At 37.7% G+C, this 20,499-nt stretch overlaps 1 protein-coding gene across 6 annotated transcripts in view; it reads right to left on the reverse strand.

The window, feature by feature from the left end:
• The window catches only part of SERPINI1 (serpin family I member 1), a 70,181-nt gene that overhangs the window by 33,141 nt on the left and 16,541 nt on the right, over positions 1 to 20,499 (reverse strand). Inside the window, exon 3 of one of the 6 annotated variants that reach the window (XM_041731704.1) lies at positions 18,641 to 18,695. The exons of the other annotated variants lie outside the window; for them this stretch is intronic. The gene's annotated coding sequence lies outside the window, so the exon portion shown is untranslated. The remainder of the gene's footprint in view (positions 1 to 18,640; positions 18,696 to 20,499) is intronic. 6 annotated transcript variants of the gene reach the window in all.

Here is a 20,499-nt window from a genome sequence, read left to right on the forward strand (position 1 = left end):
CTTGTTGCTTCTTTTGGATGCTCCAATTATTTGAAATGTAAAAAAAAATGGTTTCATATTTGTGAACTGAGAAAAAAAGGAAAGTATTCTTTGCTGAAGAAGATCCTTTCTCCAACAACAACAACAACAACAAAACAGCCATTGAAAATAATTAAGGAAAAAAGTACGTAAAGTGCACTATCTTGAAGCACTCTGGCCTATTAAATCTCGGATTTTTGCATGTAGTTTTTTTTTTTAATTGAGGGAATCAGTATAAGGCTGTTAGATTTTTAGTTTATTAAGTAAATACATTGAGATGGGGGCAAAACAGTTTAACAAAAATAATGCATCTTATAACCAAATAAAAGAATGAACATTTCGTCATGAAAAGAAGACAGTTCTTCAAAGTGGATATGTTTGAATTCATGGTTTCACTACTTTTCTTTCTCCTCTCTCCCACCCCGCCATAGGTTGGCATTGAGTGTTTGGAAAACACTGCTCTAAGTTTGGTTAGTACTAGTTCACTTGGTGAAATTTGGACAGGTTAATCTCCTGACTTTTGTTCTCTGATTTACTAAGAGAAAGGGTTGACCTAGATCAGCAGCAGTGAAGCTGGAAAATTTGTCAAAGAATTTGTCATGTACCAAAAAGGAGTCATGACCTTGTGAAACAATCTGTACTTTAGCAACCTATAATTTAGCAAATTTCCTCAACTGCAACATGTGTAGTGCTCCTTCCCCCACCCCCCCCCGCCCCCAATTTTTAAGTCTTCTGAAATTAGAGTAAATCCTATGATCAATGTCCAAAGAAACTAGTCAAGCCTCAGAGATGCAAACTGTGCCACTATGGTCATTTCCTGTGTAAGTGTCATAGCCTGGATAAGTGTAAACTTTTGGCTATTTGTTCACCCTTGTTTCTTCAGTTGACTTATTTTCATTGATGCTGCCTCCCACAGTTGAATTTTTGCTAAAACTTGGTTCCTGAATTGTCCTCAATAGCACTATACTCTATGGCAGCACTAAAAATAAAAGGGCCATGGACACAGTGGACAGAGGGGACAATGTAAATTTACTGTAAGTGATGCAAGCATTTATCACTCAAGAAATGAACTGGCTCTCTTGTAAAACAACCAAGTATTTTACAAGGGATCCACAAATATAAGACCCAAGTACATCAACGAATTTGTGCAAGTAGATATATCTCTTGTCCTTGGTATATATACAAAAAAGAACTGTCTGTTGGATGCCAAGCAGCGCAATTAGAGGCAGAAAAATTTGCCAAATCTCTCAATATAAATCACAGTGTTTTCAAAGCCAGGAAGGGTGAATGATCCATGTATGCTTTGTGAAGGACTATTGCTCAGGTGCTAGGCTTCCTGATAACTTTCAAATTAGCTGTATAAATGTGTGGAGGGGTATGGAGGTGAAATAGTCAAATAATCAAATGGAAGTAGAGAGAATACACCAGTAGTCTTTGAAATGCCTTACAATTATATTTTCAATCACAAAAGTACTAAAAGTTTCGCTCAGAAAATGCATTTTGAAAAGTATCATGCCATGTGCCTGATAAATAATGGCCAGAAATGATTCAGAAGGATGAAAAGTAGGCTCAGACTTAAAATCTTATTTATTAAGGGCATAATATGCCAGTTATAAATAAAGATACTCCATTATGCTAGTTTTTAAAAGGAATTGTACATTTTTCTCCTTAAAATGTTCTTTGTCCCCTACCTCAAAAAAGATGCTGCTAAATTGAGGTGTATTTTAAAACCAAGGAACCAGAACTAAGGAGATAAAGGAGTGCTGAACGTTTAATTCTGTAATCACAGAATCTATGAAATTATGATTCCTTCCACATTTCTCTCTCTCTCTCTCTCTTTTTTTTTTTTTTTGCTTCTCTCTCCAAGCTATCTAGCCCACTGTGATTCTTTCCATAGTCTCTTACATTTTGCAGAAACCCACATCTTTATGTTCTTTTTCCTGTTCTGTTGAATCGAGCAAAAAGGAAAGCTATCAGGTATCTCTCAACCAAGGAGTAAATGGCCAGGTAAATCAAAAGGACAGAACTCTGGAGAAAGTAAGCTGCAGATATGTAACTTACTAGAAAAAAAAAAAACATAAAAGACTTGAAAATGGACCAAGATGATTACTGGATGTCTTCAATGAGAAACTGTGAATTATCTAGGACATACCCTTCCAGGATATCTGACTATGAGTTTTGGGCTCTTCATCGTCTTTGAACAACTTCTCAGCTCTCTAAGATGAATATAATTGAGAGTGATGCAAATGATTCTTGTCTATAAAAATGCACAGCATACATGTACGATTGAATGTAATTGATTATTGCCCTGTGGATATTGACCAGTTTTGCATCTTTTAAGCAAATATGTTTCAGTATTCCTCTTGAGTTTATATACTCATCTGCTTTTTCGTTTCTCTAATGAATTGGTTCTAACAGCTTACTGATTCTCTCATTAGTTAATGACCTAAATAAAATCTTTGATATCTGTTCATTTTATATTTGAGAGTCAAGATTATAGCCTTTTAAAAGTAATTATCCTTTAATTTAAAAAATCCTCAACTCTTAGAAATTTTTCTTTCAAAAAATGTTTATTTTAATGGGATACTCCGGTGATCAGAGTAGGAAGAAACTGTATTAGTCTTCTTAATCACTGAATTTTCCTTAATTATTGGTCAAATTCATACTGTATCGGTGGTACCCCAAAATAATCTAGGAGAACTCTGTGGCTTGGAATTACTGATCACATAGCAGCTAGCACCGAGCTGGCAGTGCTACAGGTCTAAAAATCTTGGGCATTTTGCATGCATCCAAGAGTCAGGTAAGGCCTAGGAGAGTCAATGGTGGCTGCTCATTTAGGGACTAACCAGTCCTAGAATAAGTTGAGAAACAATGAAGGGAAGATGTGCTAAAACTCTCCAGAATTTCTAACATGCTTTGGTAAAATATAAATGTATTAAGTCTGAATTCCTCAGCAAAAAGAGAGAGGCTAATTGGAATGAAGATGTATTGTTGACTCACAAGATCTCCTCACAAGCTTCCAAGGAGATCTTTGGAGTTTTTTTGGCACCAAACTTCCTCTAACTAGTAGGAGATAAGGGTTATAAACTTTCAAGAACATTTCATAACAAAGATAACCTCTTGAGAAATTGTTTGACTTAATAAACATATGATGAACAAGTAAGTCTCTAGTCAAACATTTTCCCATGTTAGGCCATAACAAATCTCTAAAATCAAAACCAAAATACTCAATTATTTTGTGTCCTTCAAAAAGTTAGAAAAATGCAGTCCGTTAGCACTTTCTGCAATGACATAAATATTACATATGTATACATGTCTAATAAAGTAGCCATTTGCCACTTGTGGCTTTTGGGTGCTTGTAGTGTAGCCAATACAACTGAGAAACAAGTATTTTATTTTATTTAATTTTATTTAACTTCAGTAGCCATATATGTAGCTTGTGGTTCCCATATTTGACAAAACAGATCTAGAGAGAGGCCACACGGATCTACTCTTCATAACGTTGCTTCTTGACCAAATAGACCTAATACAAATGTTTAAAACAAAAACAGAAAAATTAGTAGCATGAGCTTGACAAAACAGGTCTCTTTTCATAAGATGTTTTATTTATAATCATACTCTTTTTTTTTTTTTTCCAAGAGATTTCAATTGATAAAGAGGCTCCATTTGGAATTCCAAAGCCTTTTGATTAAAGCAGGTGACTACTGGGGAAAATAAAGTCAATGCAAACAAACATCAGTGAGCTGGCGATCTGGCTCTTCTGGAAATGTGACTTGGGCTTTCCATAAAATGGTAATGAATAATTCTGTTTGGCACAAGCAGGGAGACTTTGTCCTTGCCAATGAATGACTTCCTTTGGAATACTGTCAGGAGAGCTAAACAAGTGACACACAAGCCCTAAGGCAAGATTCAGGGAGTAGTTTCAGCGAGATGGGTGAAAAAGTCATCATCAATCAAGGTCATGTGTGGCTCAAGGCCATTTTGGAACTAAGCCAGGCATTAATGGTTTTAGCTTACCCATTAATGCTTTAAGAAATCCTTGCTGTTTGCTCTTACCCAGCCTATGGGCTTAGCTGTTTAAAAGACTGCAGAATGTTCTTGCTGGAAACACCTTGATGAGACCCTCATTTTGGTGGTGAGGAAAGGAGTCGTTTGTACCAAACAACTTCTTGTACACAAAGGATGTTTAATGAGCTACTGCAGATGCTAAAAAGCATTAAAATTTTATTTTTAAAAAAGATTTTATTTATTCATGAGAGACACACACAGAGAGGCAGAGACATAGGCAGAGGGAGAAGTAGGTTCCCTGCAGGGAGCCTGATGTAGGATGGAATCCCAGATCACGACCTGAGCCAAAAGCAGAAGCTCAACCACTGAGCCACCCAGGTGCCCCTAAGAAACATATAATTTTTAAATGTGCATGTAATTCTAAGAATTCAATTCACTCATTCAATTTAATTAATTCATTCAATAACTACTTATTCTTGACAACTACACACCAAGTCCTCTTTTAGGTGCTAGGGATACAGATGATAACAGAACGATACAAGAGATATGCTTTCATGATATTTTCCTTCAGGTATGAGGTATACATTCTTTAATAAAGGGATCTCTAGCTTGTTATTCAGAGCTTTAAAAATATTGGATTTCCTAACTTCTCAATATTAATATATTGCTTGTGTAGTAAAGTTTTTAGAAGCTGGACATATCCCTGAAAAGCTGAAAATACTCAGATATAAGGTTGCTTCTCAATTATTTTGTTAATAGAGGGAGTACTAGCCTAACTTACCCTCCAGTCATTCGCTAATGCTTGAGTATATCCTGAAGGGCTGGGAAAGGAGGTAATATACCCAGAGAAATTATTTAAAGAAAACATTCTCACACAAAGATTTTCAGAGCATTCAGAGCCAGTTTTAAAGCTGTCTTGATAATGCACAGTCAGAACTGCAAATACAGTATTATAATGTGATTTCATTTATTTATTTGAGAGAGAGTCCCCCAGCAAAAGTCAGGGTGGGGGGCTTCGGGGGAGCTCTGGGAAGAGGGAGGAGAAGCAAACTCCCCGTTGAACACAAAGCTGGCCTGGGGCTCCATCCAGCACCCCCGAGATCATGACCAGAGCCGAAGGCAGATGCTTAACTTGCTTAACCACCCAGGCACCCCTAGACTCATGGGTTTCTAACACCAAGATGATCAAAAAAGGGTATTAACATTAGGTCGAATTTTGTGAATTTGCCATTTTTATGTCAGTGTGGTCAAATATTGGCACGTTCATATGCTTCAGCCTATTTAGTGAGAATTTACTGTATCAGCCTGAAGATTATAACTTCCATATGCTGTTTTGCTACACTTTATTTCATACGGTTATTTCAGTGTTTTGAAAAGTCATCCTATCTCAGATTTTAGAAATACATACTAGTTTAGAAATCTTGAGGAAAATTTCTTATGATTTTCTCTTAGAATTCTTTCTACTTTGTGCTAGAAATGCTAGAAACGGACAGAAAGAGCTCTTTAACTGACACAAAACAGCAACCTAAATTAGGTGGCTCTTTCTTTAAAACAAAAAAACAAACAAACAAAAAATACATGTGGCTTACTTACTGTACCCTGGGGAAATTAAGTTACCTACATTATTTTCTAGACAGTCTTTTGCAGGACTACTATGGGGAAAATGAAAGTGAGAAAGAATGTGTCAAAAAATAATTTTGCTGCTTTGTTTTTTAATATTCCCATAAACGAAAAATACAAAATTACCTAGAATTGACTACTTTTGTGTTAAGGTTACCTGAAAATATCCACCTGTTAACTCTATTTATAAACCTGCCATACATATTGTTAATAGGGGGATTTCTAAAAAAAAGTCTGGTTTCCTCTTCCTGTTCATCACTGTCAGTGTCTGAAAAGGCAACTTGTAATTTGTACTGCAGAATGTGGGCAAACAAGTAAAACATTAAGAAGATATAAAAACACTCCATGAAAGTATTCTGGTTACATTTCCCTATAATTTTAAGAACCACATTTACAATATAATAACAGCTTTAGGAAGTGTGTAGAAAGATGAATTAAGGAAATCAGCCAATATTAATATCAGATGTGAAAGAAAAAGAAAGAGAGAGAAGAAAAAGTTTGGGGAGATAGTGTACTTCTCCTGCACAAAGCAGTTTCAAGCAATCCAACTAGCAATCAATCCCTCTCACTTTCAGAAATCTGGAGACCTGGATTTAATTATTTTCTACTGAATCTCTTCTAAGTTTAATGGTCCTCACTGACAGGAAATGGTCTCTTACCAAGCTCCTCACACACAGCAGCTCAAGGCTTCTCCCATCGTTAGGCAGGTAAAATGGGAGGGATGGTTTATGGATCTTATGTTGAGCACCAGCGATCACTGCCCTGGCACCCCCGTGGGGGTGTGTCACTCTCCTTAGTTAACCACTGAAGGATCCCAGAAGCATCCTGATGCAACGCAGGCAAGGATGTCAGCTTTTCACTTTGTTCACTTAGGGTCCACTTCCTCCTTGTCTTAAACATCATTGAAAGTTAAAGCTAGGTGTGTCAGAAATTTCAGAAAATATTTTTAGGACTCCAAGATATGTGTCAGGATCTACCTTGCAAATGACTTGTCTATAAGTAAATTAGAATAAAATGAAACAGTTCTCTCAAGTTGACTTTTTAAGAAATACATACAGATAATTGGCCCTGCAGAGAATGACTGAATGATGGGCATCAGGTTGGTATGAGCCCCATAGATTTGACACTGAAACAGATCTATAGGTCAATCTTTTAAATACACAGTTTAGTCCCATTAAGAAAAACAACGAGAGTCAAAGCTCAACTTAAGTTAAGCTCAAGAGGCTACTCAAATAGGACGTCATATTTTCTCATTTCTAGTATTGCTTGAGAGTCTACTTGTGAGGGCCTGTGAGCTAGAAGACTAGGGAATTGTTAATAAAATTCAAGAATATGCTAGGAATATCTAAATTTCAAAATGAAAAGAGAAATTTCTTTCTATAAAATAGATCCTCTGACCTCAGTTTTCTCCCCAGAGACCAATTAATTCCGGGAATCCTACAGCTGAAATCATATAATGGATCAGTCGCCTATACATAATAACAAATTATTGCTAATCCACCTAACAAGCAGGAAAGCAACCCCATTTTGCAGATTAAGAAACTGAAACTGAGTAAGATATTTTCACCATGTTCACAAGGCTTACGAAGGAGTGAAAAGGGGATCTGAGCTTTATCTGAAGGCTTCAAAGTCATGTTATTTTAAAAAAGATTTTATTTATTTATTTGAGAGAGAGAGAGAGAGAGAGAGAGAGCGCGGGAGGAAGGGCAAGGGTAGGGGAGAAAGACAAGCAGAGTCTCCGAGTGGGAGCCCAACATGGGGCTCAATCTTGGGAATGTGAGATTGTGACCTGAGCTGAAATCAAGAGTTGGCCGCTTAACCAACTGAGTCACCCAGGGCCCCCCACCCCGTGCTATTTTCACTAGGCCTTGCTGCCCCAGTTGGATGGGACTTAGATGTCTCTTGGTCTACTTCTCGTACTGAATGCAGGAATCTCCGCAGACTGACTCTACTTAAATTCTTTGTATATATGTCAAGTTTGTGTTTGTGTGTATGTGAGACATGCCAGTTTTTGATTGGCTTCCGTGCTGGTAAGGTATCTTGAAATGTTTAGATGCAATCTCATTCCTTTTAACATATTGATCTTATGTTTGCTACATAATGCTACAACAGGCTTTAAGCATAAAATAAATTAGGATCTTAACTGTGATATAGTATATTACAATACTTCAACTTTTTAAACTATAAAGAAGCTAAGTCAGTAACACATTCACAGGCAACAAATTTCAAAAGACATGAAAAGGCTTATAGTGAAGACCTTCTATCTCCTATCCCCTAGTCAGTCAGTTTCTCTTGGTGTGTGTGTATATATATATATATAGTCCCTTTTCTTTCTTACAGAAATAATAATATACATCCTATTTATACTGGTTTGCAATTTCATTTTTTCATTTAGCAATATATCTTGAAAACTATTGATATCATTACATAAAGAGCTTCCTCATTTTATTTCATTTACTTAATTTTTAGCAGCTTCGGAGCATTTTACTGAATGGATATGGCATAATTTACTTGATTAGTCTTCTACCAATAGGAATTTAGATTATTGCAATCTTTTGCTCTTATAAATATTGAGGTAATGACTAATTTCAGAAATATATCATTTCACAGGTGTGCAATTATCTCTGTCGTGCAAGTTTCTCGAAGTTAAATTGCTAGGTTAAAAGACACAAGTACTAACCACTTTGATAAATATTGCCTAACTGCCCTCCATTGAAGTTGTATCCTTAAAAACCCTGGGAATATACTTAGAAAGAAATAAGGAAGACCTATACAAAAGAAAAATTGAAATGCTGCTGAAAAATAGACACAAAAAAATGAAAATGTTTCATCTCCTGTGTAACTCACTGCCTAAAATAAGGACAGATGAACATGTTAAACAACACCATAGGGGGAGAGTCAGCAAGATCCAGGCAGTGAGAAACTGCGCAGGACAAATGAGTCAGTTTCAACAAGTAAAATACAGGAATAGAGGGCAGGGAGCTGGGGAGGCAGGAAGCCAGTAGCTTCAAAGAAACTTCAGAGACATATCAACAGATTGCAATGCCTGGCTTTTATTTGGATACTGGTTGAAACAAACAAACATACATGATTAAAAAATCATGTATGGTGTAATGAGACAATGGGGGAAATGACTGGGATAAATGGAAATGGACATCATAGATAGAACTATTCAAGATCATAAAGATATTACTCTATACATTTAGTGCAATTTCAATAAAATAGTAACCTTTAAAATTATACAAGCCATTCTAAAATTCACATAGAAAAAATTAAGCAAGAATACAAAAAAAAAAAAAAACCTGGGGAAAAGATAACAGTGATGAAATACTAAAATGCATTTAAAAACTATAATAATTAGAACAGAGTGGTGAGGGGCGCCTGGGTGTTCAGTAGTTGAAAGTCTGCCTTTGGCTCAGGTTGTGATTCTGCAGTCCTGGGATCAAGTCCCACATCAAACTCCCGGCAGACAGCCTGCTTCTCCCTCTGCCTGTGTCTCTGCCTCTCATGAATAAATAAATAAAATCTTAAAAAAAAAAAAAGAGAATGGTAAGAAATATAATTAAGTATATGATAAAACTTGGCATGTCTAATCGGTGGAATAAGAGATCATTCAGTAAGTGCTAACTAGTGTTGGAAGAATAGAATATCTATATATTAAAAAATAAAGATAAGTACTTTGTACTTTAAATTGAAATATGTACCAGATGGGTCAAACTTTAAAAGCTAAAATGAAAAAAAAAAAAAAGTTAAAATGAAAGCTTTGAAATTCCAAGGAGAAATCCTGGGAACTTACAAATATATTCATATATCAGTATACATACATACATATATATTTTCCATACATATGAGCATGTATATATAATATATATATGTGTATATGTTACATCTATGTGTGTTGTGTGTGTGTGTGTGTGTGTATATATATATATATATATATATATAGGGGGGGGCATATGTACTATTTAAAGATTTAAAGATATATTACACACACATGGTGTTGAATTAGAAAAGGCCTAAGTGTGTCAAAGACCAGGAGCCATTAAAGAAAAGATTAATATGACTATAGGCGAGAATAAAAAATCTGTACAGCAAAAACCACATGAGTAAAGTCACAGGCAAGTGGCAAACTAAAAAAATCTCAGATTACAGATAAAATGATAATTTTCCTACTTTATACAAGACCTCTATAAATCAATAAAACAACAACAACAACAATATAAAACCCTATAGAAAATTAGGCAAAGGACATGAATAGATCTCTGGCCAAAAATATATTTAAAAAGTTTTTAGAGATGCCTGGGTGGCTCGGTGGTTGAGCATCTGCTTTTGGCTCAGGGCATGATCCCGGGGTCCTGGGATCAAGTCCCACACTGGGCTCCCTGCATGGACCTTGCTTCTCCCTCTGCCTGTGTCTCTGCCTCTCTCTCTGTGTCTCTCATGAATAAATAAATAAAATCTTAAAAAAGAAAAAAAGAAAAACTGGAACAATCTTGTAAGTTTTTAAAAACAGTAAAAAATAAAAATCCATAAAGATACACACTTAGTATTGAAGCTCGTATACTTAACTCAGAAGGGCATACCTTGGTCCCTACACCAGAATATTTACTTTTATTTTATATACAATCCTAACAAAAATGTTTGTTTTGTTTTGGTTCCCTAGCTTTAGCAAAAAACAAAAACAAAAACAAAAACAAAAACCAGAGAAAAAGGCTGCTGGAGACAAGCATATTTACTTTAGGAAGAAGCCACAAAAATGTTGGTCTATAGCAGATGAGAAACTATGCAGATCTGACATAAAGACTTAAAGCCTAGGACCTAATTTACTACAGGCACATTTCCTAAGAGAATCATGGTATTACTGCAGCACCCAGTGCAAGATATTCATGAGGATGCCCTTCAGCCATCTCCAAAATAATTCTTACTCTGTTTAGTACATCCCTCCATATGGGATGTCTGATAGATGTCTGGTAAGCTACCATAAGCCATCATAAACAAAATATTGGGATATTTACCAAGATCCATTTCATTTGTCTGGAAAACTCAATTGTACAGAAAAACAAATTTCTCCTGGGACACAACTAACCGCGGTATTACCGTAGTTTAAAAGACAAATAATAAATTGTCATTGGTGTGCTTATGTTTTTTTTACCCCACAGGTCAGATTTTCCAGGCTTCAATAATTCTGAATTGAATGAAACCTAACTTACCTTGTGATTACTTACTAAGGAATAGTTCTGTGGGTTTATAACCTTATCGCAGAACATGTCGTATTTCAAAATTACTTGCCTTAATGTAATTACGTTAATGAAATGAAATTATGTTCATATTTGAATCTGCATGGCTTCATAATGGCAGCAGTCAGCATCATCTGCCGATGGCTCTCTGCAGCATCTGTGGCAGGAAGGCTCTTCTTGGTTGTGGTTCTTTTGATGTACCCTCACTTTTTAGCAATGCACATGGTTGGCATTTTAAAAGTCTTCACGGATTTTTTTTTATTTTTTATTTTTTTGCAATTAAGCCACTCTTGTAGGCGACAATAGGTGTCCTCAGAGGGACGAGTTACTTTGAAACTGAGAGTCTCGTATGCTTAGATAGTGTGTGTGTGGCCTCTAAGGATCATTAATATCATTAATGTGAGGCAAAAGTCCCAGACTAAATGGCTTCTGGGGAAGTATAATTTATTCAGAACGACATGACTCTAAAATGTTTTTATAACCTAATATTAAAAAGGGAGCTAATAAAACTATTTCTCTAAATCAGCACTTCCCAGCGTGTGGTCTGGCGACTTGGGCATCAGAATTTCCCAGGAGAGGAGGAGAACGCAGGGTAGGGGCCACATCAGCAGCCTCATGAATCAGAAATTCTAGATACGGGCCCCAGGATTTTTAAGAGATATTTCAGGGGATTGTTTGATGTCCTCAAGTATGAAAACCAAGTTGGTGGGATGCCAACGAGGATATGCCCGTCAGTGGAAGTGAAGTGAAAACAAGCCTGATGAGAGTGAGCTATGGAGGAATGGGGTGAGAGGGTCAAGGAACTGAACAAACACAGCCCCTTTGAAGAACAAAATCCGGCAGTATTAGATGGAGATGTAGTCACTAGAGGGTCTACTTTGTTTGCTTGTTTGTTTGAGGTACAAGAGAAAACAGGATGCTTATCTCCTAGTACCAACCCCCTGCCTCCCCAGAGAGGGGGGATTGACGATTCAGGAGTTCAGGAGGGGGCTGTGCCAGGAGTGGTGCTGTGAGGAGAGAGGATGAGCACCTGCGTCCAGGTAGGGGGTGACCTTGCACAGAAGCACAGATAATTCATCTATAGACACGGGAGAAAAGGCAAAGTGTGTGGGTACAGATGCCTTTGGGTGGGGACCTGTGGTAGCAGGAGCCTGGAAGATTTTTAACAGGTTCCCTTTTCTCCACGAAATAGGGTGTAAGGTCATTGGCTGAGAACAAGCTGGGAAGCAGGTGCTGGAGAACCTGCCTTCAGAACATTTTCCACTGAATTTACTCATATATAAGCACTGTGCTTGGTATTTCTGCTGAAACATATGGAAATATCTTACGCACATGCTCTTGCCAAGGCCGCGTTACTCATCTTTGGTTAGAATTAGCTTGGAAAGTAAACTGTGCAAGTAATGAATTTTGAAAAATAAATTAATACAGATTGAAAACCTTCTTCTCTGCTCCCACTTGTACTGTAAATTTATTCCCTCAAAATTATTTCATGTTCTGAATATCATTGAGGAATTTAGTAGATCGCTGAGCTGCACCCCAGAAGTGGGTTTCCAACCATAATTTAATTGGAAGGGTTGTAACTAAGTTTGGCCATATGGGACTGCCAGATGTAATCAATGCGATATAAGTTTGAAGAAGACATTATTGAGAGTGTCTAAGCACATTTTATAAGCAATGAAAGCTATCATTTATGCAACAGAAATCACTCTAATGTCTTATGAAATTAGGACACCAGTGGAATATGTAAGTGTTAGAGGGTTAATGTAGATCAAGTAATTTTGGTTGAAAGATAACACACTATTTAAAGACAAACGTAAGTCAGATAATGCAGGTGTTACTTACCACTCCTCCACCCTAACACATTCATCAAATTTGTAAGGCTAACACGGCTTCAAGATTTTTATACTAACACAGTTAATGGTACATTTGGAACCTGATACAATTGGGATTTTAATTTTATTAAAGAGAATCTGGGCAAGTTCTTTAGCCATTAAGTAGAGGCCCACAAAAGTTTTTAATCCGGGGCCAATGAATAGCTTTAACACACTGACATCGCTACCCCTGAACTTTAGCTTGTTATTTGGACTCTTCAAGACTTGAAGGTGCTGCGACTCAGTGGCTAATCTTGCAATGAATAAACTTATAACAAAACTGTGATTCCCCAAAGCCTATTATGCAAATAATCAAAGGCAGGTGCAGAACAACAACAAAAATGATACCTGAGTAAACCAGAGAAGCAGCATTGTTTTCTCCCCCTCCAGCTTAGGCTGAAGAGGGCTCTTGTGCAAGCGAAGAGTTCATCTGCATTAACTGTGGTCCGGGAGTAAATGTTGTACATAAAAAAAAGTATTAAATCTTGCTGAAATACAGATGCATATATTTCGTAGGCTATCAGAACAATAGCACTCCAGAGCTAAAGATTCAAGACTGCCCACCATTCAGAGATTAATCATCTGATCTTATTCTCCCTGAACTTGGCCACTGTTCTTTGCAGAACTGTGGGGGAATAAAAACTGAAATGTTAACACCTTAAATCATCATGATGTTGAACTCATGCCCTGCACAGGCGAATGAGAACACAGGTGTGAAACCCATGAGGAAAGGCAAATTCGGATCCTTAGAACTGTGTAATCTTTGGCCACACTAGATAAATTCAGGAGAGATGTTCCACTTAAGTAATCCATACAGTTTAAGTAGCTTAAGGATTTTAAAGCAGTCAAGACTGCACATGTGCGCACATGCGCGTGTACGTATACACACACACACCCCATGCACACTTTAGAGCAAGGCTACCAGAACTGAAGACTCTCCTGCTCCCAGCTTATGAATTTTCAGCCCAGGGGCACAGCGCGGGAGGATTGGAGGCTTGACCTACTCTCTGGTCAGTTGCCTTCTACTGCCCTGGTGTCAGGACAGCTTATGATGAGCTCCAAAGCCAGGTAGGTGGGTCCTCTCTAGACTTTGGTTATCTAGCCGGTGGGTGGCTCTTCTCCAACCAGAACCATTATGACTTTAGTAAGATCTGATTGATGGCACCCCACAGGGGAATTGATGAGCCTAGCCAGCTGGACTACAGATACTCGGGTAGCAAGATTAATTTAAGCTTGCCAGTGAAGCAGGACGTAAGTGGGTTCTAAAACAATCCCCAGAGCCAAGTTACTATGAAGAAACTAAAGTTGACTTTTCAACCGTCTGTAAGTGGCCTTTCACTGGTGCATGGGCACTAAATGTTCACAGAGAAGTAATAAACTGGACCGTGAGGCTGCTAGGCTTCAAGGCCAATGCTGTTGTGCCCGCTGCCGTCTTTTGATGCTGAGTTACTACTGTTCCTACTTAGAATGATATATTTGCAGCCCTTTTCACCTGGCTACCTTCTATTGTTCCTTCAAAAATCACCTCGTTGGAGTCGCCCCCCCCCACCCCCAAAAGTCATTTCCACTTTTGTATGCATAGTGTTCAGTGCAGGGTTTTGGCTGGAAGATTCTAAACAAATGTTTGTTGAATGACAGAGTAATAGAGAAATAGCTATGTTTGTGGACTATGAATGACAAGACACTGGATTAAGAGTGGGGAGACTTGAACTTGAGCTCTAACTCTACCACTCACTAAGCAGCACATCTTTCCCTCTTGGTGTTTCCATGTCTATTAAGCGGGAATCATAGTGCCTTCTCCATCTTCGTGGTAAAGTGGTTATGAGAACAAAGGGGCTGTGGCGAGAACAAGGAATCTAACAGAACATCTGGATCTCTAATAAGTAGCCTTGGGCAAATCGCTGGAACAGCTGGCATGTATTTCCTATGTCAAGTGTAGATCAAAAAATTTCCTTATCTCAGGCTTGGTTGATAAAGGGCCATTCAAAATATCAGAGTGTTATGGTCTTCCTGTTTATTTAAAAAATATTTTCAAATTTTTTTCTTATTTTTTTATATAAATTTATTTTTCATTGGTGTTCAATTTGCCAACATATAGAATAACACCCAGTGCTCATCCCGTCAAGTGCCCACCTCAGTGCCCATCACCCAGTCTCCCCCAACCCCCGCCAACCTCCCCTTCCACCACCCCTAGTTCGTTTCCCAGAGTTGGGAGTCTTTCATGTTCTCTCTGATATTTCCCACTCATTTTTTCTTCTTTCCCCTTTATTCCCTTTCACTATTTTTTATATTCCCCAAATGAATGAGACCATATAATGTTTGTCCTTCTCCAACTGACTTATTTCACTCATCATAATACCCTCCAGTTCCATCCATGTCGAAGCAAATGGTGGGTATCTGTCGTTTCTAATGGCTAAGTAATAGTCCATTGTATACATAAACCAATTTTAGATATACAAAGACGTTAAAAAGAAGGTAGAGTTCCCATATATCTACCCTCTACCCAGGTTACCTAGTTTCCCCGAATGCTAACATCTTATATATAACTGATGCACAATCATCAAAACCAGGAGATTAATTTTGATATGTTGCTATTAACTGATGTATACACCTTATTCAGATTTTTCTAATTATTCCACTAATGTCCTTTTTCTGGTCTTGGATTCTATCTGGGGTCTCACACTGCATGTCGCTGTCATATCGTTAGTCTCTTCCTCCTGTCTGTGTGTGTATGCGTGAGTGTGCACATGAATGGGTGGTGGGCAGGGCAGGGGGAGAGAGAGAGAGAGAATCCCAAGCAGGATCCACTCCCAGTGCAGAGTGCAGAGCCTAATGTAATGCTCAGTCTCACAACCCTGAGATTATGACCTGAGCCAAAATCAAGAGTCAGATGGTTAACCAACTGAGCCACCCAGTGGCCCCAGTCTCCTCCAATTTTTTTAAAAAAGTATCTTATGGGTAGATATATTAAGACTGCAAATAACCTATTTCTCAACATATTTTTGGCCACTAATTTTCACATCCATTGATTATTCTCTTTTTTAAAAAAATATTTATTTGTTCATGAGAAACACAGAGAGAGAGAGGCAGAGACACAGGCAGAAGGAGAAGCAGGCTTCCTGTGGGGAACCAGATGTGGGACTCGATCCCAAGACCCCAGGATCACAACCTGAGCTGAAGGCAGATGCGCAACCAGGCGTCCCTCCATTGATTATTCTTATCTACAACGATTAACACGGTGTTCGCCAAATGGTGTTTTTTTCTACTTCCATTATTTTTTGTACATTAATTGGAATTCTACTGTAAGAAAGAGCTATCCCTTTTCTCTCGTTTACTTATATATTCCAATTATTTATTTGTATCAGTATGGATGCACAGGCACTTATTTTATTCCATGGGCTATATAGTCCCTTGCTATCATTATTTTGCCTTTCAGATTGTCGTACATTTGCTATGGCCTTTTTAGATGGCTCAACTTTCACAGATCAATACCTTGCAAAAATCAATCTACCCCAAGAAATGCCAGTTTGGAGATGTGGCATATGAGAAAAAAGTTAAAATGTCTAACTAAAAAAAAAAAAAAAAATGTCTGGGGTATCAAGGACACAGGGATCCAGACATCCAGATGTGTGTGTGTGTGTGAGACAGAGAGCAAGAGCAAGAGAGAGCGAGTGAGAGAGATTATCATCAGTTTAGCCTACTTTATAAACTTTTTGAAAACAGATAAAGCCAGCCTTGAGAATGATTTGTGTAATGTAAATCCCTGTGCAACAGACAGGTGATCGTGTGTTCATAAAGTCACTTACTAATTCATCACACAGACTTCTACTTTGAATGTTTAATATGTCCCTAGCACTGTGCAAACACCACGGATATAAGCAACAATTACATATTGTCTTTAGTGACCTTGAGGTTCAGTAGAGCTGAGGTCCTTTAGAAAAGCTGAAATGTTCCAGGTTGGTGGTAGGAAAAGCTTTTGGCTTTATCAGTAAAATAGGAGGGTTAGTCTCTACCTTTAAGATTCTTTGCAGCAGTAAAGTCATTTGATACTGTGATTCCCTAACTTGATTATTTAAAAATTGCTGTTCCATGTGCCTTTCTCTCAAAATATTCTAATCAGTAATAGATGCACTTTTCTCTTTAATAAATCCTTTCTAGCTATTTAAATACTCACTGAATCTCACAGAGCTGATCCCCTATGGGTGGAAAACCTCATTTACATACAGCCCCGGACTCTATCTTTCATGCTGAGGCTTAGACTTGTGACATACGAAGAGTCAGTGGAGACTCAGAATACATTATTTTTAAAGCCAGAGACGGACAGTTGGTTGCATATTGCAGTTACTTAGTTTTCTTTTGATTAACGGAAATCAAATAGCTAATCTAAATCATTATAGTGGTAGACTAGAAATTGCTTTTATGGCTATGGCTGCCATATTAATTACAAGGGGCATTTGCCTCTCTACCTCTTCCAAAATCAGAAAGATGTCTTATGACTGATGGCCAGATACACTTACTTGGAAGTTTAATTTTTTAAAAAATCAGAAAAACTAACAGCTACTTGTTTTATTTTTATTTTTATTTTTTTTTGTTTTTTTTAATTTTTTAATTTATTTATGATAGTCACACAGAGAGAGAGGGAAAGAGAGGCAGAGACACAGGCAGAGGGATAAGCAGGCTCCATGCACCAGGAGCCCGACGTGGGATTCGATCCTGGGTCTCCAGGATCACGCCCTGGGCCAAAGGCAGGCGCCAAACCGCTGCGCCACCCAGGGATCCCAGCTACTTGTTTTAATAACTAATAATAGCTAGTACTATCATCTCAGAGGTTACAGAGAAGTAAAAAACAGATGATATTTTAAAGATATTTTAAAGAAGACTATGTCACATCAAATTCACATTTTATATTTACTACAACTTCAAATATGAACAATGGTACTGGTCTGCATTGTACAAGGTGCCAGTCCTAACCACAGGCTTCTTCTAGTTCCCTCTCTCCCAACATTTTAATCTAAAAAACAGGTCTTTTTATAAAGTATAACAATACCACAATGAGCTCTTTTGAAGGAGTCTAATACTGTCATTTAAGTTTTTTAAAACGAGAATGTATTTTCACATGTAAATTAAGAATATTAAATCTATCAGCATCATTGGTTACTTATCTATTCCACATCAGAGGTGACTGGGGTGTTGCAGATAAAATCTTAACTTACTCTAAAAGGAGGTCAAGTTAGAGGGATTACCGCAATACCATGTGCTTTCTGTGCTTTCTTTCAGTTTCTTAATGAGGAAGTGCTTCCAGACTACTGTCCTGAAACACATCATGGATTAAAATATTAAAATGTATCCTTCTGGGGGATCCCCAGGTGGTTCAGCAGTTTAGCGTCTGCCTTCGGCCCAGGGTGGGATCCTGGGATCCCGGGATCGAGTCTCATGTCGGGCTCCCTGCATGGAGCCTGCTTCTCCTTCTGCCTCTCTCTCTCTGTCTCTCGTGAATAAATAAATAAAATCTTTAAAAAAATGTATCCTTCTTCCCTTTACAGATATACTTATATGTAGATGGGGGTTCTATGTGTAATGCTTAAAGGAGGGGTATGACCCAGCATCCTGCTAGGCTGGAAAGGAATAGATTTGCTGAATGAATATATTTCAAAAATATCAGTTCAGATAACAGAATGGCACACTGTGCTGCCTCAGGCTGCAGGAAAGTTATCAAAGATGTTTGTGAACAGCAGGAAAGAAGGAAAAGAAGTAACTCAGGAAGGCCAACGAGGTTAGGTGGTCAGTGACAGGGAAAGAAAAAAAAAATGTGAGGGGGAATCCAGGAAGCACACAACTACTGGGACCTGGGGGTGGAGGCCAGGGACAGGACAGGGTCAGTTTTACCTTGAAATCCAGGGGTGGGTGGGCATGCAGACCAGGAATGAAAGACTGAGAAATCCTAAAGTGGAAGGAAATGAAAGGATTTAGCTGTTCAAATCTGGGAGCACCATAGAGTGGCAGCAGGAAAATGACAAATGCTACAACTTGCTACAACTCCAGGGAATCATACTGGTACGTTCGATTAATTTCTCCTCTTGAATATAGGTCTCCCAGAAGTAGTTTTACTGCTAATGGATTCATCTGATTAGTGGACACTCCCAGGGTGTCCCCGAGATGTGTAAATTCAGATTTTGCACTGTGGATTTTCTTAAAGCCGGGTCATAAACCTTAATGTTATTCTATGTTGACATTTAAAATATTCAAATTTGAACAGCCTCCGTATACTATAGAAAGAACAGCTTTATGCTAGAAACTGCAATTTATGAAAATATATGCTCCACAGAAGTAGGGCACTTCGAATTGCTTAAATATTTCAATTGCATAAATAATCCAAATGCTTGTAAACATTTTACAATCATAGACCAGTAGAGGGCTTTCAGGGGCACTTTCATCTATTCTAATTGCTGAAGTTGTGTCTTGTAGTTGGGGGTCTGGCTGGGATGTGTGGCTCTATTGGTTGATGAATTCCCACTGCCCCAATTTCTGGAATTTGTGGACATTCTGTGGCAATTCTATCCCTCATCCTTCTCTCTTGCCTGGATTTCATGCCTAATTAACTGATATAAAAATGACTGCAGAGCTCACAAATGCTTAAACTGAGATAAAACAAAGGTAAATGTGGCATAACTGAGTCTCTTCTGCTCGGTCACTGGAAGTATAAATAGTTCCCTTGAAAAAGGAGCGTCAAGTAAGGTTCATACGTGATATCAGAGAGGAAAAAAATCTACTCTCTTGCCCCCTTCCCCTTGTCTAAAAAAAAGAAAAAATTAAATTAAATTATGGGCTAGCACCTGTCTTTAGAATTAAATCCAAGCTAATAGATCCAGAGGACCATTTTATCAGGCACATACTCTGGTATTTCTCATCAACAGAAAGACAGTAGCATTGCTACATAATCATTGCAGTTCCATATATATATACATATATATATATATACACATATATACATACATATATATATATACACATACATATATATATATACATATATACATATATATATACATATATATATATGGAACATACATAGAGATGTGGACAAACACACACACACTTGACTAACAACATTAACAGTCTTCTGATATACAGCCCTTATTTATCAGATATTCCAGTGCTATTGGTTCTAGGCAGGTGTTTCTTAACTTTTGCTTTAGCACACCTGAGGAACAGGACATACTCAAGAACAGCCACTCTGTAGTAGGCAGTGGAGGTGAGGTGAGTGAAGTTTAGGTAGTTTGAAAAAAAAAACCTCAACAGTTATTCTAATACACCCACCTCAATGACCTTCATTCTCATCTCTGTGGGAGCCCAGGGCTTTAGAGAATAAGTGGTGTAAAAAAAAAAAAAATATATATATATATATATATATATTTCTGATCTATCTATATATATTTATCAGAATTACATTTTGAAGAAGACATTAGGTTTTCTGGCATTTATTGAGTACCTGCTATATACTAGGCACTTACTATGTTTTTCTTTTTCTTTTTTTTTTCTTTTAAATTAAACCCCTCAGTGTCATGAGGCAAGAACTGCAAACGAAGGAACAGTTCATTCATTCAACAAATATTTATTAAGCGTCTACTATTTACCACTTTTCTAGCTGTTGGGGATACAGTAGTGAACAAGAGAAAGTATCTGCTTTCAAAAGCTTACAATTCAGGGCCTCAGAGAAGTTTTGCTAACTCACAGGAAATGAAGAC

Source organism: Vulpes lagopus, chromosome 17 (genome assembly GCF_018345385.1).
Source record: "Vulpes lagopus strain Blue_001 chromosome 17, ASM1834538v1, whole genome shotgun sequence".
In the NCBI taxonomy this organism is placed as follows: Eukaryota; Metazoa; Chordata; class Mammalia; order Carnivora; family Canidae; genus Vulpes; species Vulpes lagopus.